The following is a 24,320-nucleotide window of genomic DNA, read 5'->3' on the forward strand; positions in this document are numbered from 1 at the left end:
CCAGCCAATCAATCAGTCACTCAGCTAGTCAGTTAGTCAGTCAGTCAGTCAGTCAGTCAGTCAGTCAGTCAGTCAGTCAGTCAGTCAGTCAGTCAGTCAGTCAGTCAGCCATTCAACCAGCCAGCTAGCCATTCAACCAACCAGCCAATCAATCAGTCACTCAGTTAGTCAGTCAGTCAGTCAGTCAGTCAGTCAGTCAGTCAGTCAGTCAGTCAGTTAGCCATTCAACCAGCCAGCTAGCCATTCAACCAACCAGCCAATCAATCAGTCACTCAGCTAGTCAGTCAGTCAGTCAGTCAGTCAGTCAGTCAGTCAGTCAGTCAGTCAGTCAGTCAGTCAGCCATTCAACCAGCCAGCTAGGCATTCAACCAACCAGCCAATCAATCAGTCACTCAGCTAGTCAGTCAGTCAGTCAGTCAGTCAGTCAGTCAGTCAGTTAGTCAGTCAGTCAGCCAGTCAGTCAGCCATTCAACCAGCCAGCTAGCCATTCAACCAACTAGCCAATCAATCAGTCACTCAGCTAGTCAGTCAGTCAGTCAGTCAGTCAGTCAGTCAGTCAGTCAGTCAGTCAGTCAGTCAGTCAGTCAGTCAGCCATTCAACCAACCAGCCAATCAATCAGTCACTCAGCTAGTCAGTTAGTCAGTCAGTCAGTCAGTAAGTCAGTCAGTCAGTCAGTCAGTCAGTCAGCCATTCAACCAGCCAGCTAGCCATTCAACCAACCAGCCAATCAATCAGTCACTCAGTTAGTCAGTCAGTCAGTCAGTCAGTCAGTCAGTCAGTCAGTCAGTCAGTTAGCCATTCAACCAGCCAGCTAGCCATTCGACAAACCAGCCAATCAATCAGTCACTCAGCTAGTCAGTCAGTCAGTTAGTCAGTCAGTCAGTCAGTCAGTCAGTCAGTCAGTCAGTCAGTCAGTCAGTCAGTCAGCCATTCAACCAGCCAGCTAGGCATTCAACCAACCAGCCAATCAATCAGTCACTCAGCTAGTCAGTCAGTCAGTCAGTCAGTCAGTCAGTCAGTCAGCCATTCAACCAACCAGCTAGCCACCCAACTAGCTAACCAGCCAGTCAATCAGTCACTCAGCCAGCCAGTCAGTCAGTCAGTCAGTTAGTAAGCCAGCCAGCAAGCCAGCCAGCCAGCCAGTCAGTCAGTCAGTCAGTCAGTCACTCAGCCAGCGAGTCAGCCGGCCAGCCAGTCAGTTAGTTCTGTGGGCCTGTGTATGGTTCTGGTGGGCGTCTGTTTGGTTTGTGTTAGGTTCAGCTAGCCCTCTGTTTGGTCTGTGTTTGGTCTCTGGGCCATAGATGCAGCAAGACCGGTTCAAAATTCCAAGCACTGACGCACTGCACAGACTACCACCTCATGCCTGCTTGGTGTGAAAGAGTCTGCTGGGACAAATGACCTACACAGCAACTTGTATCAGTCCCCCAGATGTGTTCCTGGAAGCTCAGTGTTATGGATGCAGTGTGACATGCTGACTTAGGGAAGGCTGTCTGTCGTGGCTGCACCTTGCTGTGGCTAAGAAAAGGCTGTGTTTGTTTGAAGTGCTGTACTGGTCATGCTGGGAAGTGTACAGGCCACCATTAGTAGTAGAAATGTTGCACTAGAATGAAATTAGTTGGGAAATGTAATGCATAATTATTGGCAGGGAAAAGATGGTGACAGGGATGCTGGGACGTGCTTCACTGTGCACCGTGGTGGCCGCCCCTTGGTGCTTGGCGGTACCTTATAGGGCATCAAGGGGCAGTTATTGTAGTCTCATCTTACAGCAAAACAAGTAAAAGAAAAAAAATAGTAATAATAATAATAATATAAAAATTTTTTTTATCATTGTCTTGATGAGCATAAATCTTTCCCTGCCAATACATAAACAGCACATTTTTTCACTAAATTTCACCATTGTAGTACACATTTATACTAGTAATGATGACCTGTAGACTTTCCAGGCATGAAAACACTTGAAACACAACCATTTTGTTAGCTACAGCATAGAGCAGCCACCAGACAGCCTTCCCCCACGTCAGCATGTCACACACTGAATCTGTCAGTCTGCTTTCAAGAACACATGAGGGACTAACAGGAGTTGCCATGTACTTAATTTCCTGCAGATTCTTTCACACCAAGGAGTAGCAAGTTGGAAGTCTGTGATTGTAACTATCCTGCTCAATTTCAGCTTCTATTCTAATCTCTACTTAATCTCCATATAGTTCCATTTTGGCCATAAGTCACTGTTTACTTAATCAATCCCTCCTAAGACACTGCACTTTTTTCAGATTATAGAGCTGATAGGTCTCGGTAGGGGGTTGAGTGGTGGCTTGAGAGGGCCTTGGTGGGGGCTGACAGGGTTTGGTAGGGCTTGGCAGGGGTGACAGCAAAGGCTTCTGTTTAAAATCTCACATCTCAAGCCACCTCATTACTTGAGAGGTGACAAAGGGCTTGGCAGAGCTTGACAGGGATTGGTAGAGGTGACAGAGGCAGGCAGGAGTGACAGGGGATGACAAGGAACACCTCAAAATTAATGTACACGCATGTACGAGTACAGACCGACTGCCCCTCTAAAAATGCTTCAAACTTTCCTTGTTTTGTATAAGCTTGAGCACCTGGTACACTCACGGGCACACAGCACCCCCGGGCCGTCCACCAACACCTCAGGACTCGGGAAAGGGGCGGTCCCAGGCCGGGATGGAAATAAATAAATAAAAATAAAAGCTGGAACCGGCCTTACCTTTCTTGAGGGCGTCTTCTTTATGTCTGTACATATTTCCACGGTGGCACACGCTACTAGCCGCCCCCTGGACACGCCTCTCGCCACCTCACGCATGTACAGACCGACTGCCCCTCTCTGAAAAGCAACAAATTCAGCCCTATATCAAGTCTGACTCGTGCCTGTTTACATTTCTCTGGGTCTCTGTCAGGGCTCAGGCGTGTAGAATGAAAGAATGATAGAAAACGAAAGATTTTCAGGGGAAACTAGTTATAAGTCTATTATAAAATACCGTGATACAACCACTAATAATGTCTTAATAATGCACTTTTTCCTAACAGTATACTGAGGTCGACAAACTGAAAGGCTTTGGAGTAGTCAACAAAGACTGATTTCACTAATTAATTGCTTGGTATGTCAGTCACTTTGAATCGTCTTTTTGCCTTGTGACTAATTTTTAATGTCTCGGTTAGGTTAGGATAGGTTAGGTTAGGTTAGGTTAGGTTAGGTTAGGTTAGGTTAGGTTAGGTCAGGTCAGGTTAGGTTAGGTTAGGTTAGGTTAGGTCAGGTTAGGTTAGGTTAGGTTAGGTTAGGTCAGGTCAGGTCAGGTTAGGTTAGGTTAGGTTAGGTTAGGTAAGGTTAGGTTAGGTTAGGTTAGGTTAAAAAAAAAAGAGATTTTTTTTCAGGTGAGGGCCAGTTAGGTTGTTTTTGTGGTACAGATTTAAGGTACAGTGACACATGGTACAGTGGCTTATGGTGAAGGTAGACAAGGCCTTCCTGCACCATTAGCACCATAGAGTACAGTGCTGTGGTACTGTAGCACTGAAATATTAAGCAAACACAAAAAAAAAAAGATATTTTTTTTCAGGTGAGGGCCAGTTAGGTTGTTTTTGTGGTACAGTTTTAAGGTACAGTGACGCATGGTACAGTCGCTTATGGTGAAGGTAGACAAGGCCTTCCTGCACCATTAGCATCATAGGGTACAGTGATGTGGTATTGTAGCACTGAAATATTAAGAACACGAAAAAAAAACGATATATTTTTTTTTAAGTGAGGGCCAGTTAGGTTAAGTTTTTGGGGTACAGTTTAAATGTACAGTGACGCATGGTATAGTGGCTTATGGTGCAGGTAGACAAGGCCTTCCTGCACCATTAGCACCACAGAGAGAGAGAGAGAGAGAGAGAGAGAGAGAGAGAGAGAGAGAGAGAGAGAGAGAGAGAGAGAGACTTAAGCAAACCTAACTAACTGAATTAATATAAACCTAACCTGATGGAAAGAAATAAAGAAAAAATAAAAGCTGCAACCGGCCTTACCTTTCTTGAGAAGCGTCTTTTTTATGTTTTTACATATTTCCCTGGTGGCAGACGCTACTAGCCGCCCCCTGGCGACACCCCTCGCCACCTCACACATGTACAGACCGACTGCCGCTTTAAAAAGCAACAAATTCACTCCTATATCAAGTCTGACTGGTGCGTTTGTTTACATTTCTCTGGGTCTCGGTCTGGACTCAGGCCTGCAGGATGGGAGAATGTTAGAAAACGAGAGATTTTCAGGCAAAACTAATATAAGTTAATGTTGTGATACAAAACTACAACCACTAATAATAATATACCTCATGTTTTAATAATGCCAAGACAATACAAGATAAACATTAATGACTTACAATGAAAAACAAGATGGAGATAGACAAATTAGGAAAGAAATAGGTTTCTATAGAGTATTACTGTGTGTGTGTGTGTGTGTGTGTGTGTGTGTGTGTGTGTGTGTGTGTGTGTGTCACTAATTTCTATCTCTTTCTCTCTCTCCTGAGAACTATTTCATATTGCTGTACATCAACATGAAATATCACCACACAAGCCTCTCTCTCTTTCTCTGCACCTCACAACACAACACAACACTTTATCACACTAATCAGTAAACAATACCAAAAGCTCCCCTTCTGCAGGCCTGACTCCTCCCTTTCATTCAGACCCTTTCTTTCCCTCTCTCTCAGCTTGCCCGCCTTCGTATCTGCGTCTATATTTACTCTTGATTCAAGTATACAACTCTACACCATACTGACCTATAGGTACAGTGCAAATAGCTTTTCTTCCTCCCTGTTTTTCCTGTCTCTCTGCCTGTCTGCCTCTTTCTCCCTCTCTACTGACTCATGGCTCAAAGATACAAGTCTAATTAAGCTTTGAACCTCTCTGTCTCTACAATATCATAAAACCTCAACACTCCAAACCAAACCAACCCTGCCAACACCTACCTGTCTCTCTGCCTCAGTCAGTCAGTCAGTCAGTCAGTCAGTCAGTCAGTCAGCCATTCAACCAGCCAGCTAGCCATTCAACCAACCAGCCAATCAATCAGTCACTCAGCTAGTCAGTCAGTCAGTCAGTCAGTCAGTCAGTCAGTCAGTCAGTCAGTCAGTCAGCCAGTCAGTCAGCCATTCAACCAGCCAGCTAGCCATTCAACCAACTAGCCAATCAATCAGTCACTCAGCTAGTCAGTCAGTCAGTCAGTCAGTCAGTCAGTCAGTCAGTCAGTCAGTCAGTCAGTCAGCCATTCAACCAGCCAGCTAGCCATTCAACCAACCAGCCAATCAATCAGTCACTCAGCTAGTCAGTTAGTCAGTCAGTCAGTCAGTCAGTCAGTCAGTCAGTCAGTCAGTCAGTCAGCCATTCAACCAGCCAGCTAGCCATTCAACCAACCAGCCAATCAATCAGTCACTCAGTTAGTCAGTCAGTCAGTCAGTCAGTCAGTCAGTCAGTCAGTCAGTCAGTCAGTCAGTCAGTCAGTTAGCCATTCAACCAGCCAGCTAGCCATTCAACCAACCAGCCAATAAATCAGTCACTCAGCTAGTCAGTCAGTCAGTCAGTCAGTCAGTCAGTCAGTCAGTCAGTCAGTCAGTCAGCCATTCAACCAGCCAGCTAGGCATTCAACCAACCAGCCAATCAATCAGTCACTCAGCTAGTCAGTCAGTCAGTCAGTCAGTCAGTCAGTCAGTCAGTCAGTCAGTCAGCCAGTCAGTCAGCCATTCAACCAGCCAGCTAGCCATTCAACCAACTAGCCAATCAATCAGTCACTCAGTCAGTCAGTCAGTCAGTCAGTCAGTCAGTCAGTCAGTCAGTCAGTCAGTCAGTCAGCCATTCAACCAGCCAGCTAGCCATTCAACCAACCAGCCAATCAATCAGTCACTCAGCTAGTCAGTTAGTCAGTCAGTCAGTCAGTCAGTCAGTCAGTCAGTCAGTCAGTCAGTCAGTCAGTCAGTCAGTCAGCCATTCAACCAGCCAGCTAGCCATTCAACCAACCAGCCAATCAATCAGTCACTCAGTTAGTCAGTCAGTCAGTCAGTCAGTCAGTCAGTCAGTCAGTCAGTCAGTCAGTCAGTTAGCCATTCAACCAGCCAGCTAGCCATTCAACCAACCAGCCAATCAATCAGTCACTCAGCTAGTCAGTCAGTCAGTCAGTCAGTCAGTCAGTCAGTCAGTCAGTCAGTCAGTCAGTCAGTCAGCCATTCAACCAGCCAGCTAGGCATGCAACCAACCAGCCAATCAATCAGTCACTCAGCTAGTCAGTCAGTCAGTCAGTCAGTCAGTCAGTCAGTCAGTTAGTCAGTCAGTCAGCCAGTCAGTCAGCCATTCAACCAGCCAGCTAGCCATTCAACCAACTAGCCAATCAATCAGTCACTCAGCTAGTCAGTCAGTCAGTCAGTCAGTCAGTCAGTCAGTCAGTCAGTCAGTCAGTCAGTCAGTCAGCCATTCAACCAACCAGCCAATCAATCAGTCACTCAGCTAGTCAGTTAGTCAGTCAGTCAGTCAGTAAGTCAGTCAGTCAGTCAGTCAGTCAGCCATTCAACCAGCCAGCTAGCCATTCAACCAACCAGCCAATCAATCAGTCACTCAGTTAGTCAGTCAGTCAGTCAGTCAGTCAGTCAGTCAGTCAGTCAGTCAGTTAGCCATTCAACCAGCCAGCTAGCCATTCGACAAACCAGCCAATCAATCAGTCACTCAGCTAGTCAGTCAGTCAGTTAGTCAGTCAGTCAGTCAGTCAGTCAGTCAGTCAGTCAGTCAGTCAGTCAGTCAGTCAGCCATTCAACCAGCCAGCTAGGCATTCAACCAACCAGCCAATCAATCAGTCACTCAGCTAGTCAGTCAGTCAGTCAGTCAGTCAGTCAGTCAGTCAGCCATTCAACCAACCAGCTAGCCACCCAACTAGCTAACCAGCCAGTCAATCAGTCACTCAGCCAGCCAGTCAGTCAGTCAGTCAGTTAGTAAGCCAGCCAGCAAGCCAGCCAGCCAGCCAGTCAGTCAGTCAGTCAGTCAGTCACTCAGCCAGCGAGTCAGCCGGCCAGCCAGTCAGTTAGTTCTGTGGGCCTGTGTATGGTTCTGGTGGGCGTCTGTTTGGTTTGTGTTAGGTTCAGCTAGCCCTCTGTTTGGTCTGTGTTTGGTCTCTGGGCCATAGATGCAGCAAGACCGGTTCAAAATTCCAAGCACTGACGCACTGCACAGACTACCACCTCATGCCTGCTTGGTGTGAAAGAGTCTGCTGGGACAAATGACCTACACAGCAACTTGTATCAGTCCCCCAGATGTGTTCCTGGAAGCTCAGTGTTATGGATGCAGTGTGACATGCTGACTTAGGGAAGGCTGTCTGTCGTGGCTGCACCTTGCTGTGGCTAAGAAAAGGCTGTGTTTGTTTGAAGTGCTGTACTGGTCATGCTGGGAAGTGTACAGGCCACCATTAGTAGTAGAAATGTTGCACTAGAATGAAATTAGTTGGGAAATGTAATGCATAATTATTGGCAGGGAAAAGATGGTGACAGGGATGCTGGGACGTGCTTCACTGTGCACCGTGGTGGCCGCCCCTTGGTGCTTGGCGGTACCTTATAGGGCATCAAGGGGCAGTTATTGTAGTCTCATCTTACAGCAAAACAAGTAAAAGAAAAAAAATAGTAATAATAATAATAATATAAAAATTTTTTTTATCATTGTCTTGATGAGCATAAATCTTTCCCTGCCAATACATAAACAGCACATTTTTTCACTAAATTTCACCATTGTAGTACACATTTATACTAGTAATGATGACCTGTAGACTTTCCAGGCATGAAAACACTTGAAACACAACCATTTTGTTAGCTACAGCATAGAGCAGCCACCAGACAGCCTTCCCCCACGTCAGCATGTCACACACTGAATCTGTCAGTCTGCTTTCAAGAACACATGAGGGACTAACAGGAGTTGCCATGTACTTAATTTCCTGCAGATTCTTTCACACCAAGGAGTAGCAAGTTGGAAGTCTGTGATTGTAACTATCCTGCTCAATTTCAGCTTCTATTCTAATCTCTACTTAATCTCCATATAGTTCCATTTTGGCCATAAGTCACTGTTTACTTAATCAATCCCTCCTAAGACACTGCACTTTTTTCAGATTATAGAGCTGATAGGTCTCGGTAGGGGGTTGAGTGGTGGCTTGAGAGGGCCTTGGTGGGGGCTGACAGGGTTTGGTAGGGCTTGGCAGGGGTGACAGCAAAGGCTTCTGTTTAAAATCTCACATCTCAAGCCACCTCATTACTTGAGAGGTGACAAAGGGCTTGGCAGAGCTTGACAGGGATTGGTAGAGGTGACAGAGGCAGGCAGGAGTGACAGGGGATGACAAGGAACACCTCAAAATTAATGTACACGCATGTACGAGTACAGACCGACTGCCCCTCTAAAAATGCTTCAAACTTTCCTTGTTTTGTATAAGCTTGAGCACCTGGTACACTCACGGGCACACAGCACCCCCGGGCCGTCCACCAACACCTCAGGACTCGGGAAAGGGGCGGTCCCAGGCCGGGATGGAAATAAATAAATAAAAATAAAAGCTGGAACCGGCCTTACCTTTCTTGAGGGCGTCTTCTTTATGTCTGTACATATTTCCACGGTGGCACACGCTACTAGCCGCCCCCTGGACACGCCTCTCGCCACCTCACGCATGTACAGACCGACTGCCCCTCTCTGAAAAGCAACAAATTCAGCCCTATATCAAGTCTGACTCGTGCCTGTTTACATTTCTCTGGGTCTCTGTCAGGGCTCAGGCGTGTAGAATGAAAGAATGATAGAAAACGAAAGATTTCCAGGGGAAACTAGTTATAAGTCTATTATAAAATACCGTGATACAACCACTAATAATGTCTTAATAATGCACTTTTTCCTAACAGTATACTGAGGTCGACAAACTGAAAGGCTTTGGAGTAGTCAACAAAGACTGATTTCACTAATTAATTGCTTGGTATGTCAGTCACTTTGAATCGTCTTTTTGCCTTGTGACTAATTTTTAATGTCTCGGTTAGGTTAGGATAGGTTAGGTTAGGTTAGGTTAGGTTAGGTTAGGTTAGGTTAGGTTAGGTCAGGTTAGGTTAGGTTAGGTTAGGTTAGGTCAGGTTAGGTTAGGTTAGGTTAGGTTAGGTCAGGTCAGGTCAGGTTAGGTTAGGTTAGGTTAGGTTAGGTAAGGTTAGGTTAGGTTAGGTTAGGTTAAAAAAAAAAGAGATTTTTTTTCAGGTGAGGGCCAGTTAGGTTGTTTTTGTGGTACAGATTTAAGGTACAGTGACACATGGTACAGTGGCTTATGGTGAAGGTAGACAAGGCCTTCCTGCACCATTAGCACCATAGAGTACAGTGCTGTGGTACTGTAGCACTGAAATATTAAGCAAACACAAAAAAAAAAAAGATATTTTTTTTCAGGTGAGGGCCAGTTAGGTTGTTTTTGTGGTACAGTTTTAAGGTACAGTGACGCATGGTACAGTCGCTTATGGTGAAGGTAGACAAGGCCTTCCTGCACCATTAGCATCATAGGGTACAGTGATGTGGTATTGTAGCACTGAAATATTAAGAACACGAAAAAAAAACGATATATTTTTTTTTAAGTGAGGGCCAGTTAGGTTAAGTTTTTGGGGTACAGTTTAAATGTACAGTGACGCATGGTATAGTGGCTTATGGTGCAGGTAGACAAGGCCTTCCTGCACCATTAGCACCACAGAGAGAGAGAGAGAGAGAGAGAGAGAGAGAGAGAGAGAGAGAGAGAGAGAGAGAGAGAGAGAGAGAGACTTAAGCAAACCTAACTAACTGAATTAATATAAACCTAACCTGATGGAAAGAAATAAAGAAAAAATAAAAGCTGCAACCGGCCTTACCTTTCTTGAGAAGCGTCTTTTTTATGTTTTTACATATTTCCCTGGTGGCAGACGCTACTAGCCGCCCCCTGGCGACACCCCTCGCCACCTCACACATGTACAGACCGACTGCCGCTTTAAAAAGCAACAAATTCACTCCTATATCAAGTCTGACTGGTGCGTTTGTTTACATTTCTCTGGGTCTCGGTCTGGACTCAGGCCTGCAGGATGGGAGAATGTTAGAAAACGAGAGATTTTCAGGCAAAACTAATATAAGTTAATGTTGTGATACAAAACTACAACCACTAATAATAATATACCTCATGTTTTAATAATGCCAAGACAATACAAGATAAACATTAATGACTTACAATGAAAAACAAGATGGAGATAGACAAATTAGGAAAGAAATAGGTTTCTATAGAGTATTACTGTGTGTGTGTGTGTGTGTGTGTGTGTGTGTGTGTGTGTGTGTGTCACTAATTTCTATCTCTTTCTCTCTCTCCTGAGAACTATTTCATATTGCTGTACATCAACATGAAATATCACCACACAAGCCTCTCTCTCTTTCTCTGCACCTCACAACACAACACAACACTTTATCACACTAATCAGTAAACAATACCAAAAGCTCCCCTTCTGCAGGCCTGACTCCTCCCTTTCATTCAGACCCTTTCTTTCCCTCTCTCTCAGCTTGCCCGCCTTCGTATCTGCGTCTATATTTACTCTTGATTCAAGTATACAACTCTACACCATACTGACCTATAGGTACAGTGCAAATAGCTTTTCTTCCTCCCTGTTTTTCCTGTCTCTCTGCCTGTCTGCCTCTTTCTCCCTCTCTACTGACTCATGGCTCAAAGATACAAGTCTAATTAAGCTTTGAACCTCTCTGTCTCTACAATATCATAAAACCTCAACACTCCAAACCAAACCAACCCTGCCAACACCTACCTGTCTCTCTGCCTCAGTCAGTCAGTCAGTCAGTCAGTCAGTCAGTCAGTCAGTCAGCCATTCAACCAGCCAGCTAGCCATTCAACCAACCAGCCAATCAATCAGTCACTCAGCTAGTCAGTCAGTCAGTCAGTCAGTCAGTCAGTCAGTCAGTCAGTCAGTCAGTCAGCCAGTCAGTCAGCCATTCAACCAGCCAGCTAGCCATTCAACCAACTAGCCAATCAATCAGTCACTCAGCTAGTCAGTCAGTCAGTCAGTCAGTCAGTCAGTCAGTCAGTCAGTCAGTCAGTCAGTCAGCCATTCAACCAGCCAGCTAGCCATTCAACCAACCAGCCAATCAATCAGTCACTCAGCTAGTCAGTTAGTCAGTCAGTCAGTCAGTCAGTCAGTCAGTCAGTCAGTCAGTCAGTCAGTCAGTCAGTCAGCCATTCAACCAGCCAGCTAGCCATTCAACCAACCAGCCAATCAATCAGTCACTCAGTTAGTCAGTCAGTCAGTCAGTCAGTCAGTCAGTCAGTCAGTCAGTCAGTCAGTCAGTCAGTCAGTTAGCCATTCAACCAGCCAGCTAGCCATTCAACCAACCAGCCAATAAATCAGTCACTCAGCTAGTCAGTCAGTCAGTCAGTCAGTCAGTCAGTCAGTCAGTCAGTCAGTCAGTCAGTCAGCCATTCAACCAGCCAGCTAGGCATTCAACCAACCAGCCAATCAATCAGTCACTCAGCTAGTCAGTCAGTCAGTCAGTCAGTCAGTCAGTCAGTCAGTCAGTCAGTCAGCCAGTCAGTCAGCCATTCAACCAGCCAGCTAGCCATTCAACCAACTAGCCAATCAATCAGTCACTCAGCTAGTCAGTCAGTCAGTCAGTCAGTCAGTCAGTCAGTCAGTCAGTCAGTCAGTCAGTCAGCCATTCAACCAGCCAGCTAGCCATTCAACCAACCAGCCAATCAATCAGTCACTCAGCTAGTCAGTTAGTCAGTCAGTCAGTCAGTCAGTCAGTCAGTCAGTCAGTCAGTCAGTCAGTCAGTCAGTCAGTCAGCCATTCAACCAGCCAGCTAGCCATTCAACCAACCAGCCAATCAATCAGTCACTCAGTTAGTCAGTCAGTCAGTCAGTCAGTCAGTCAGTCAGTCAGTCAGTCAGTCAGTCAGTCAGTTAGCCATTCAACCAGCCAGCTAGCCATTCAACCAACCAGCCAATCAATCAGTCACTCAGCTAGTCAGTCAGTCAGTCAGTCAGTCAGTCAGTCAGTCAGTCAGTCAGTCAGTCAGTCAGTCAGCCATTCAACCAGCCAGCTAGGCATTCAACCAACCAGCCAATCAATCAGTCACTCAGCTAGTCAGTCAGTCAGTCAGTCAGTCAGTCAGTCAGTCAGTCAGTTAGTCAGTCAGTCAGCCAGTCAGTCAGCCATTCAACCAGCCAGCTAGCCATTCAACCAACTAGCCAATCAGTCAGTCACTCAGCTAGTCAGTCAGTCAGTCAGTCAGTCAGTCAGTCAGTCAGTCAGTCAGTCAGCCATTCAACCAGCCAGCTAGCCATTCAACCAACCAGCCAATCAATCAGTCACTCAGCTAGTCAGTTAGTCAGTCAGTCAGTCAGTAAGTCAGTCAGTCAGTCAGTCAGTCAGCCATTCAACCAGCCAGCTAGCCATTCAACCAACCAGCCAATCAATCAGTCACTCAGTTAGTCAGTCAGTCAGTCAGTCAGTCAGTCAGTCAGTCAGTCAGTCAGTCAGTCAGTCAGTTAGCCATTCAACCAGCCAGCTAGCCATTCGACAAACCAGCCAATCAATCAGTCACTCAGCTAGTCAGTCAGTCAGTCAGTCAGTCAGTCAGTCAGTCAGTCAGTCAGTCAGTCAGTCAGTCAGCCATTCAACCAGCCAGCTAGGCATTCAACCAACCAGCCAATCAATCAGTCACTCAGCTAGTCAGTCAGTCAGTCAGTCAGTCAGTCAGTCAGTCAGCCATTCAACCAACCAGCTAGCCACCCAACTAGCTAACCAGCCAGTCAATCAGTCACTCAGCCAGCCAGTCAGTCAGTCAGTCAGTTAGTAAGCCAGCCAGCAAGCCAGCCAGCCAGCCAGTCAGTCAGTCAGTCAGTCAGTCACTCAGCCAGCGAGTCAGCCGGCCAGCCAGTCAGTTAGTTCTGTGGGCCTGTGTATGGTTCTGGTGGGCGTCTGTTTGGTTTGTGTTAGGTTCAGCTAGCCCTCTGTTTGGTCTGTGTTTGGTCTCTGGGCCATAGATGCAGCAAGACCGGTTCAAAATTCCAAGCACTGACGCACTGCACAGACTACCACCTCATGCCTGCTTGGTGTGAAAGAGTCTGCTGGGACAAATGACCTACACAGCAACTTGTATCAGTCCCCCAGATGTGTTCCTGGAAGCTCAGTGTTATGGATGCAGTGTGACATGCTGACTTAGGGAAGGCTGTCTGTCGTGGCTGCACCTTGCTGTGGCTAAGAAAAGGCTGTGTTTGTTTGAAGTGCTGTACTGGTCATGCTGGGAAGTGTACAGGCCACCATTAGTAGTAGAAATGTTGCACTAGAATGAAATTAGTTGGGAAATGTAATGCATAATTATTGGCAGGGAAAAGATGGTGACAGGGATGCTGGGACGTGCTTCACTGTGCACCGTGGTGGCCGCCCCTTGGTGCTTGGCGGTACCTTATAGGGCATCAAGGGGCAGTTATTGTAGTCTCATCTTACAGCAAAACAAGTAAAAGAAAAAAAATAGTAATAATAATAATAATATAAAAATTTTTTTTATCATTGTCTTGATGAGCATAAATCTTTCCCTGCCAATACATAAACAGCACATTTTTTCACTAAATTTCACCATTGTAGTACACATTTATACTAGTAATGATGACCTGTAGACTTTCCAGGCATGAAAACACTTGAAACACAACCATTTTGTTAGCTACAGCATAGAGCAGCCACCAGACAGCCTTCCCCCACGTCAGCATGTCACACACTGAATCTGTCAGTCTGCTTTCAAGAACACATGAGGGACTAACAGGAGTTGCCATGTACTTAATTTCCTGCAGATTCTTTCACACCAAGGAGTAGCAAGTTGGAAGTCTGTGATTGTAACTATCCTGCTCAATTTCAGCTTCTATTCTAATCTCTACTTAATCTCCATATAGTTCCATTTTGGCCATAAGTCACTGTTTACTTAATCAATCCCTCCTAAGACACTGCACTTTTTTCAGATTATAGAGCTGATAGGTCTCGGTAGGGGGTTGAGTGGTGGCTTGAGAGGGCCTTGGTGGGGGCTGACAGGGTTTGGTAGGGCTTGGCAGGGGTGACAGCAAAGGCTTCTGTTTAAAATCTCACATCTCAAGCCACCTCATTACTTGAGAGGTGACAAAGGGCTTGGCAGAGCTTGACAGGGATTGGTAGAGGTGACAGAGGCAGGCAGGAGTGACAGGGGATGACAAGGAACACCTCAAAATTAATGTACACGCATGTACGAGTACAGACCGACTGCCCCTCTAAAAATGCTTCAAACTTTCCTTGTTTTGTATAAGCTTGAGCACCTGGTACACTCACGGGCACACAGCACCCCCGGGCCGTCCACCAACACCTCAGGACTCGGGAAAGGGGCGGTCCCAGGCCGGGATGGAAATAAATAAATAAAAATAAAAGCTGGAACCGGCCTTACCTTTCTTGAGGGCGTCTTCTTTATGTCTGTACATATTTCCACGGTGGCACACGCTACTAGCCGCCCCCTGGACACGCCTCTCGCCACCTCACGCATGTACAGACCGACTGCCCCTCTCTGAAAAGCAACAAATTCAGCCCTATATCAAGTCTGACTCGTGCCTGTTTACATTTCTCTGGGTCTCTGTCAGGGCTCAGGCGTGTAGAATGAAAGAATGATAGAAAACGAAAGATTTCCAGGGGAAACTAGTTATAAGTCTATTATAAAATACCGTGATACAACCACTAATAATGTCTTAATAATGCACTTTTTCCTAACAGTATACTGAGGTCGACAAACTGAAAGGCTTTGGAGTAGTCAACAAAGACTGATTTCACTAATTAATTGCTTGGTATGTCAGTCACTTTGAATCGTCTTTTTGCCTTGTGACTAATTTTTAATGTCTCGGTTAGGTTAGGATAGGTTAGGTTAGGTTAGGTTAGGTTAGGTTAGGTTAGGTTAGGTCAGGTTAGGTTAGGTTAGGTTAGGTTAGGTCAGGTTAGGTTAGGTTAGGTTAGGTTAGGTCAGGTCAGGTCAGGTTAGGTTAGGTTAGGTTAGGTTAGGTAAGGTTAGGTTAGGTTAGGTTAGGTTAAAAAAAAAAGAGATTTTTTTTCAGGTGAGGGCCAGTTAGGTTGTTTTTGTGGTACAGATTTAAGGTACAGTGACACATGGTACAGTGGCTTATGGTGAAGGTAGACAAGGCCTTCCTGCACCATTAGCACCATAGAGTACAGTGCTGTGGTACTGTAGCACTGAAATATTAAGCAAACACAAAAAAAAAAAGATATTTTTTTTCAGGTGAGGGCCAGTTAGGTTGTTTTTGTGGTACAGTTTTAAGGTACAGTGACGCATGGTACAGTCGCTTATGGTGAAGGTAGACAAGGCCTTCCTGCACCATTAGCATCATAGGGTACAGTGATGTGGTATTGTAGCACTGAAATATTAAGAACACGAAAAAAAAACGATATATTTTTTTTTAAGTGAGGGCCAGTTAGGTTAAGTTTTTGGGGTACAGTTTAAATGTACAGTGACGCATGGTATAGTGGCTTATGGTGCAGGTAGACAAGGCCTTCCTGCACCATTAGCACCACAGAGAGAGAGAGAGAGAGAGAGAGAGAGAGAGAGAGAGAGAGAGAGAGAGAGAGACTTAAGCAAACCTAACTAACTGAATTAATATAAACCTAACCTGATGGAAAGAAATAAAGAAAAAATAAAAGCTGCAACCGGCCTTACCTTTCTTGAGAAGCGTCTTTTTTATGTTTTTACATATTTCCCTGGTGGCAGACGCTACTAGCCGCCCCCTGGCGACACCCCTCGCCACCTCACACATGTACAGACCGACTGCCGCTTTAAAAAGCAACAAATTCACTCCTATATCAAGTCTGACTGGTGCGTTTGTTTACATTTCTCTGGGTCTCGGTCTGGACTCAGGCCTGCAGGATGGGAGAATGTTAGAAAACGAGAGATTTTCAGGCAAAACTAATATAAGTTAATGTTGTGATACAAAACTACAACCACTAATAATAATATACCTCATGTTTTAATAATGCCAAGACAATACAAGATAAACATTAATGACTTACAATGAAAAACAAGATGGAGATAGACAAATTAGGAAAGAAATAGGTTTCTATAGAGTATTACTGTGTGTGTGTGTGTGTGTGTGTGTGTGTGTGTGTGTGTGTGTGTGTCACTAATTTCTATCTCTTTCTCTCTCTCCTGAGAACTATTTCATATTGCTGTACATCAACATGAAATATCACCACACAAGCCTCTCTCTCTTTCTCTGCACCTCACAACACAACACAACACTTTATCACACTAATCAGTAAACAATACCAAAAGCTCCCCTTCTGCAGGCCTGACTCCTCCCTTTCATTCAGACCCTTTCTTTCCCTCTCTCTCAGCTTGCCCGCCTTCGTATCTGCGTCTATATTTACTCTTGATTCAAGTATACAACTCTACACCATACTGACCTATAGGTACAGTGCAAATAGCTTTTCTTCCTCCCTGTTTTTCCTGTCTCTCTGCCTGTCTGCCTCTTTCTCCCTCTCTACTGACTCATGGCTCAAAGATACAAGTCTAATTAAGCTTTGAACCTCTCTGTCTCTACAATATCATAAAACCTCAACACTCCAAACCAAACCAACCCTGCCAACACCTACCTGTCTCTCTGTCTCAGTCAGTCAGTCAGTCAGTCAGTCAGTCAGTCAGTCAGTCAGTCAGCCATTCAACCAGCCAGCTAGCCATTCAACCAACCAGCCAATCAATCAGTCACTCAGCTAGTCAGTCAGTCAGTCAGTCAGTCAGTCAGTCAGTCAGTCAGTCAGTCAGTCAGCCAGTCAGTCAGCCATTCAACCAGCCAGCTAGCCATTCAACCAACTAGCCAATCAATCAGTCACTCAGCTAGTCAGTCAGTCAGTCAGTCAGTCAGTCAGTCAGTCAGTCAGTCAGTCAGTCAGTCAGCCATTCAACCAGCCAGCTAGCCATTCAACCAACCAGCCAATCAATCAGTCACTCAGCTAGTCAGTTAGTCAGTCAGTCAGTCAGTCAGTCAGTCAGTCAGTCAGTCAGTCAGTCAGTCAGTCAGTCAGCCATTCAACCAGCCAGCTAGCCATTCAACCAACCAGCCAATCAATCAGTCACTCAGTTAGTCAGTCAGTCAGTCAGTCAGTCAGTCAGTCAGTCAGTCAGTCAGTCAGTCAGTCAGTCAGTTAGCCATTCAACCAGCCAGCTAGCCATTCAACCAACCAGCCAATAAATCAGTCACTCAGCTAGTCAGTCAGTCAGTCAGTCAGTCAGTCAGTCAGTCAGTCAGTCAGTCAGTCAGTCAGCCATTCAACCAGCCAGCTAGGCATTCAACCAACCAGCCAATCAATCAGTCACTCAGCTAGTCAGTCAGTCAGTCAGTCAGTCAGTCAGTCAGTCAGTCAGTCAGTCAGCCAGTCAGTCAGCCATTCAACCAGCCAGCTAGCCATTCAACCAACTAGCCAATCAATCAGTCACTCAGTCAGTCAGTCAGTCAGTCAGTCAGTCAGTCAGTCAGTCAGTCAGTCAGTCAGTCAGCCATTCAACCAGCCAGCTAGCCATTCAACCAACCAGCCAATCAATCAGTCACTCAGCTAGTCAGTTAGTCAGTCAGTCAGTCAGTCAGTCAGTCAGTCAGTCAGTCAGTCAGTCAGTCAGTCAGTCAGTCAGCCATTCAACCAGCCAGCTAGCCATTCAACCAACCAGCCAATCAATCAGTCACTCAGTTAGTCAGTCAGTCAGTCAGTCAGTCAGTCAGTCAGTCAGTCAGTCAGTCAGTCAGTTAGCCATTCAACCAGCCAGCTAGCCATTCAACCAACCAGCCAATCAATCAGTCACTCAGCTAGTCAGTCAGTCAGTCAGTCAGTCAGTCAGTCAGTCAGTCAGTCAGTCAGTCAGTCAGTCAGCCATTCAACCAGCCAGCTAGGCATTCAACCAACCAGCCAATCAATCAGTCACTCAGCTAGTCAGTCAGTCAGTCAGTCAGTCAGTCAGTCAGTCAGTTAGTCAGTCAGTCAGCCAGTCAGTCAGCCATTCAACCAGCCAGCTAGCCATTCAACCAACTAGCCAATCAATCAGTCACTCAGCTAGTCAGTCAGTCAGTCAGTCAGTCAGTCAGTCAGTCAGTCAGTCAGTCAGTCAGTCAGTCAGCCATTCAACCAACCAGCCAATCAATCAGTCACTCAGCTAGTCAGTTAGTCAGTCAGTCAGTCAGTAAGTCAGTCAGTCAGTCAGTCAGTCAGCCATTCAACCAGCCAGCTAGCCATTCAACCAACCAGCCAATCAATCAGTCACTCAGTTAGTCAGTCAGTCAGTCAGTCAGTCAGTCAGTCAGTCAGTCAGTCAGTTAGCCATTCAACCAGCCAGCTAGCCATTCGACAAACCAGCCAATCAATCAGTCACTCAGCTAGTCAGTCAGTCAGTTAGTCAGTCAGTCAGTCAGTCAGTCAGTCAGTCAGTCAGTCAGTCAGTCAGTCAGTCAGTCAGCCATTCAACCAGCCAGCTAGGCATTCAACCAACCAGCCAATCAATCAGTCACTCAGCTAGTCAGTCAGTCAGTCAGTCAGTCAGTCAGTCAGTCAGCCATTCAACCAACCAGCTAGCCACCCAACTAGCTAACCAGCCAGTCAATCAGTCACTCAGCCAGCCAGTCAGTCAGTCAGTCAGTTAGTAAGCCAGCCAGCAAGCCAGCCAGCCAGCCAGTCAGTCAGTCAGTCAGTCAGTCACTCAGCCAGCGAGTCAGCCGGCCAGCCAGTCAGTTAGTTCTGTGGGCCTGTGTATGGTTCTGGTGGGCGTCTGTTTGGTTTGTGTTAGGTTCAGCTAGCCCTCTGTTTGGTCTCTGGGCCATAGATGCAGCAAGACCGGTTCAAAATTCCAAGCACTGACGCACTGCACAGACTACCACCTCATGCCTGCTTGGTGTGAAAGAGTCTGCTGGGACAAATGACCTACACAGCAACTTGTATCAGTCCCCCAGATGTGTTCCTGGAAGCTCAGTGTTATGGATGCAGTGTGACATGCTGACTTAGGGAAGGCTGTCTGTCGTGGCTGCATCTTGCTGTGGCTAAGAAAAGGCTGTGTTTGTTTGAAGTGCTGTACTGGTCATGCTGGGAAGTGTACAGGCCACCATTAGTAGTAGAAATGTTGCACTAGAATGAAATTAGTTGGGAAATGTAATGCATAATTATTGGCAGGGAAAAGATGGTGACAGGGATGCTGGGACGTGCTTCACTGTGCACCGTGGTGGCCGCCCCTTGGTGCTTGGCGGTACCTTATAGGGCATCAAGGGGCAGTTATTGTAGTCTCATCTTACAGCAAAACAAGTAAAAGAAAAAAAATAGTAATAATAATAATAATATAAAAATTTTTTTTATCATTGTCTTGATGAGCATAAATCTTTCCCTGCCAATACATAAACAGCACATTTTTTCACTAAATTTCACCATTGTAGTACACATTTATACTAGTAATGATGACCTGTAGACTTTCCAGGCATGAAAACACTTGAAACACAACCATTTTGTTAGCTACAGCATAGAGCAGCCACCAGACAGCCTTCCCCCACGTCAGCATGTCACACACTGAATCTGTCAGTCTGCTTTCAAGAACACATGAGGGACTAACAGGAGTTGCCATGTACTTAATTTCCTGCAGATTCTTTCACACCAAGGAGTAGCAAGTTGGAAGTCTGTGATTGTAACTATCCTGCTCAATTTCAGCTTCTATTCTAATCTCTACTTAATCTCCATATAGTTCCATTTTGGCCATAAGTCACTGTTTACTTAATCAATCCCTCCTAAGACACTGCACTTTTTTCAGATTATAGAGCTGATAGGTCTCGGTAGGGGGTTGAGTGGTGGCTTGAGAGGGCCTTGGTGGGGGCTGACAGGGTTTGGTAGGGCTTGGCAGGGGTGACAGCAAAGGCTTCTGTTTAAAATCTCACATCTCAAGCCACCTCATTACTTGAGAGGTGACAAAGGGCTTGGCAGAGCTTGACAGGGATTGGTAGAGGTGACAGAGGCAGGCAGGAGTGACAGGGGATGACAAGGAACACCTCAAAATTAATGTACACGCATGTACGAGTACAGACCGACTGCCCCTCTAAAAATGCTTCAAACTTTCCTTGTTTTGTATAAGCTTGAGCACCTGGTACACTCACGGGCACACAGCACCCCCGGGCCGTCCACCAACACCTCAGGACTCGGGAAAGGGGCGGTCCCAGGCCGGGATGGAAATAAATAAATAAAAATAAAAGCTGGAACCGGCCTTACCTTTCTTGAGGGCGTCTTCTTTATGTCTGTACATATTTCCACGGTGGCACACGCTACTAGCCGCCCCCTGGACACGCCTCTCGCCACCTCACGCATGTACAGACCGACTGCCCCTCTCTGAAAAGCAACAAATTCAGCCCTATATCAAGTCTGACTCGTGCCTGTTTACATTTCTCTGGGTCTCTGTCAGGGCTCAGGCGTGTAGAATGAAAGAATGATAGAAAACGAAAGATTTCCAGGGGAAACTAGTTATAAGTCTATTATAAAATACCGTGATACAACCACTAATAATGTCTTAATAATGCACTTTTTCCTAACAGTATACTGAGGTCGACAAACTGAAAGGCTTTGGAGTAGTCAACAAAGACTGATTTCACTAATTAATTGCTTGGTATGTCAGTCACTTTGAATCGTCTTTTTGCCTTGTGACTAATTTTTAATGTCTCGGTTAGGTTAGGATAGGTTAGGTTAGGTTAGGTTAGGTTAGGTTAGGTTAGGTTAGGTTAGGTCAGGTTAGGTTAGGTTAGGTTAGGTTAGGTCAGGTTAGGTTAGGTTAGGTTAGGTTAGGTCAGGTCAGGTCAGGTTAGGTTAGGTTAGGTTAGGTTAGGTAAGGTTAGGTTAGGTTAGGTTAGGTTAAAAAAAAAAGAGATTTTTTTTCAGGTGAGGGCCAGTTAGGTTGTTTTTGTGGTACAGATTTAAGGTACAGTGACACATGGTACAGTGGCTTATGGTGAAGGTAGACAAGGCCTTCCTGCACCATTAGCACCATAGAGTACAGTGCTGTGGTACTGTAGCACTGAAATATTAAGCAAACACAAAAAAAAAAAAGATATTTTTTTTCAGGTGAGGGCCAGTTAGGTTGTTTTTGTGGTACAGTTTTAAGGTACAGTGACGCATGGTACAGTCGCTTATGGTGAAGGTAGACAAGGCCTTCCTGCACCATTAGCATCATAGGGTACAGTGATGTGGTATTGTAGCACTGAAATATTAAGAACACGAAAAAAAAACGATATATTTTTTTTTAAGTGAGGGCCAGTTAGGTTAAGTTTTTGGGGTACAGTTTAAATGTACAGTGACGCATGGTATAGTGGCTTATGGTGCAGGTAGACAAGGCCTTCCTGCACCATTAGCACCACAGAGAGAGAGAGAGAGAGAGAGAGAGAGAGAGAGAGAGAGAGAGAGAGAGAGAGAGAGACTTAAGCAAACCTAACTAACTGAATTAATATAAACCTAACCTGATGGAAAGAAATAAAGAAAAAATAAAAGCTGCAACCGGCCTTACCTTTCTTGAGAAGCGTCTTTTTTATGTTTTTACATATTTCCCTGGTGGCAGACGCTACTAGCCGCCCCCTGGCGACACCCCTCGCCACCTCACACATGTACAGACCGACTGCCGCTTTAAAAAGCAACAAATTCACTCCTATATCAAGTCTGACTGGTGCGTTTGTTTACATTTCTCTGGGTCTCGGTCTGGACTCAGGCCTGCAGGATGGGAGAATGTTAGAAAACGAGAGATTTTCAGGCAAAACTAATATAAGTTAATGTTGTGATACAAAACTACAACCACTAATAATAATATACCTCATGTTTTAATAATGCCAAGACAATACAAGATAAACATTAATGACTTACAATGAAAAACAAGATGGAGATAGACAAATTAGGAAAGAAATAGGTTTCTATAGAGTATTACTGTGTGTGTGTGTGTGTGTGTGTGTGTGTGTGTGTGTGTGTGTGTCACTAATTTCTATCTCTTTCTCTCTCTCCTGAGAACTATTTCATATTGCTGTACATCAACATGAAATATCACCACACAAGCCTCTCTCTCTTTCTCTGCACCTCACAACACAACACAACACTTTATCACACTAATCAGTAAACAATACCAAAAGCTCCCCTTCTGCAGGCCTGACTCCTCCCTTTCATTCAGACCCTTTCTTTCCCTCTCTCTCAGCTTGCCCGCCTTCGTATCTGCGTCTATATTTACTCTTGATTCAAGTATACAACTCTACACCATACTGACCTATAGGTACAGTGCAAATAGCTTTTCTTCCTCCCTGTTTTTCCTGTCTCTCTGCCTGTCTGCCTCTTTCTCCCTCTCTACTGACTCATGGCTCAAAGATACAAGTCTAATTAAGCTTTGAACCTCTCTGTCTCTACAATATCATAAAACCTCAACACTCCAAACCAAACCAACCCTGCCAACACCTACCTGTCTCTCTGCCTCAGTCAGTCAGTCAGTCAGTCAGTCAGTCAGTCAGTCAGTCAGCCATTCAACCAGCCAGCTAGCCATTCAACCAACCAGCCAATCAATCAGTCACTCAGCTAGTCAGTCAGTCAGTCAGTCAGTCAGTCAGTCAGTCAGTCAGTCAGTCAGTCAGCCAGTCAGTCAGCCATTCAACCAGCCAGCTAGCCATTCAACCAACTAGCCAATCAATCAGTCACTCAGCTAGTCAGTCAGTCAGTCAGTCAGTCAGTCAGTCAGTCAGTCAGTCAGTCAGTCAGTCAGCCATTCAACCAGCCAGCTAGCCATTCAACCAACCAGCCAATCAATCAGTCACTCAGCTAGTCAGTTAGTCAGTCAGTCAGTCAGTCAGTCAGTCAGTCAGTCAGTCAGTCAGTCAGTCAGTCAGTCAGCCATTCAACCAGCCAGCTAGCCATTCAACCAACCAGCCAATCAATCAGTCACTCAGTTAGTCAGTCAGTCAGTCAGTCAGTCAGTCAGTCAGTCAGTCAGTCAGTCAGTCAGTCAGTCAGTTAGCCATTCAACCAGCCAGCTAGCCATTCAACCAACCAGCCAATAAATCAGTCACTCAGCTAGTCAGTCAGTCAGTCAGTCAGTCAGTCAGTCAGTCAGTCAGTCAGTCAGTCAGTCAGCCATTCAACCAGCCAGCTAGGCATTCAACCAACCAGCCAATCAATCAGTCACTCAGCTAGTCAGTCAGTCAGTCAGTCAGTCAGTCAGTCAGTCAGTCAGTCAGTCAGTCAGCCAGTCAGTCAGCCATTCAACCAGCCAGCTAGCCATTCAACCAACTAGCCAATCAATCAGTCACTCAGTCAGTCAGTCAGTCAGTCAGTCAGTCAGTCAGTCAGTCAGTCAGTCAGTCAGTCAGCCATTCAACCAGCCAGCTAGCCATTCAACCAACCAGCCAATCAATCAGTCACTCAGCTAGTCAGTTAGTCAGTCAGTCAGTCAGTCAGTCAGTCAGTCAGTCAGTCAGTCAGTCAGTCAGTCAGTCAGTCAGCCATTCAACCAGCCAGCTAGCTATCTCTTTCTCTCTCTCCTGAGAACTATTTCATATTGCTGTACATCAACATGAAATATCACCACACAAGCCTCTCTCTCTTTCTCTGCACCTCACAACACAACACAACACTTTATCACACTAATCAGTAAACAATACCAAAAGCTCCCCTTCTGCAGGCCTGACTCCTCCCTTTCATTCAGACCCTTTCTTTCCCTCTCTCTCAGCTTGCCCGCCTTCGTATCTGCCTCTATATTTACTCTTGATTCAAGTATACAACTCTACACCATACTGACCTATAGGTACAGTGCAAATAGCTTTTCTTCCTCCCTGTTTTTCCTGTCTCTCTGCCTGTCTGCCTCTTTCTCCCTCTCTACTGACTCATGGCTCAAAGATACAAGTCTAATTAAGCTTTGAACCTCTCTGTCTCTACAATATCATAAAACCTCAACACTCCAAACCAAACCAACCCTGCCAACACCTACCTGTCTCTCTGCCTCAGTCAGTCAGTCAGTCAGTCAGTCAGTCAGTCAGCCATTCAACCAGCCAGCTAGCCATTCAACCAACCAGCCAATCAATCAGTCATTCAGCTAGTCAGTCAGTCAGTCAGTCAGTCAGTCAGTCAGTCAGTCAGCCAGTCAGTCAGCCATTCAACCAGCCAGCTAGCCATTCAACCAACTAGCCAATCAATCAGTCACTCAGCTAGTCAGTCAGTCAGTCAGTCAGTCAGTCAGTCAGTCAGTCAGTCAGTCAGTCAGTCAGCCATTCAACCAGCCAGCTAGCCATTCAAC

The sequence above is a fragment of the Scylla paramamosain genome, unplaced genomic scaffold (genome assembly GCF_035594125.1).
Source record: "Scylla paramamosain isolate STU-SP2022 unplaced genomic scaffold, ASM3559412v1 Contig136, whole genome shotgun sequence".
NCBI lineage: Eukaryota > Metazoa > Arthropoda > Malacostraca > Decapoda > Portunidae > Scylla > Scylla paramamosain.